Source organism: Triticum dicoccoides, chromosome 1A (genome assembly GCF_002162155.2).
Source record: "Triticum dicoccoides isolate Atlit2015 ecotype Zavitan chromosome 1A, WEW_v2.0, whole genome shotgun sequence".
In the NCBI taxonomy this organism is placed as follows: Eukaryota; Viridiplantae; Streptophyta; class Magnoliopsida; order Poales; family Poaceae; genus Triticum; species Triticum dicoccoides.
In genome coordinates this window covers 518994060-518995077 of record NC_041380.1, presented here as the reverse complement: position 1 = coordinate 518995077, position 1018 = coordinate 518994060, and positions in this window count along the sequence as shown.

The following is a 1018-nucleotide window of genomic DNA, read 5'->3' as shown; positions in this document are numbered from 1 at the left end:
TTTGCTAGTACAGTACTAGTAGAAGTAATTGCATTGGCGCCTTAAATCTTGTCTATTTTGAAAACGCACGTAAATTTAACTATGCCTTCTAAACCGTGACGGAGGGAGTACAACACACTGTGTAAAACTCGGAAATAAATCTGGATGAGCAAGACAAATAACTCTTAGCGAGCTCCATGCACGTATACCATCATCCATCGTTTTCACGAGAGCAGACATGTTTGCGTGTGTAGGAGACGAAATCCCGGGCTTCTCGGGTATGAATTGGCCGCCCGAGTAGGCGAGCGGTGGAGCTGGTCCGAGCAGCACACCTGCGCACAGCACACCTGTGATATCTCGGGCTCTCGGCTATCCTAGCCGGAAAAGGGCAGCTCACCCAACCCGCGCGCGCCAGCTCGCGGGTTGCTGCGGCTGGCTGGCTGGCCGGTGGTGCTGCCCGTCCTTTTCTCGTCCAAAATTTGAGTTTCTTTCTCTCTCGCCGCCCTCTCACTTTCAGTGACCACGAACGGGAGGAAAAAGTCGCAAAATCACAGTACGTACCTACCCGCGGAGCGGAATGCAGCAGCGTGCGTCCACACACACACCCTTTCACCTTCAGTGCCACCAGCAAGCAACATGAACAACAAAATAGAGGCAGTTCAAAAGAAAAGAAAACAGAGGCAAAGAAAGTACTACTGCTTCTAGTTTCTAAAGTATATGTATTTTACATTTATTAGTTTCGTACTACTACTTATAATTTCTAATACACTCCATATCACCATACAGAGGAGTACTTTTTTGTGGGAATAATTTCTGAAGTATTTGAAGGCATTGAGCGTGTTCTTTTGAAGATTGGGGATTAGTACGGGCAGTTTCTTTTTAAAGGCATCTTCTTGTGTTAATATGATGTCAGGCTCAGGTATTGTTAGATCATTTTTTTCCCGCAGTTTGTGTAGCACTGGCAAAACATGTGTGTGAAGTTTCTACACATGACCTTTAGTCTTCTTTAAACCTTTCACAGATAACAAATTAGGCATAA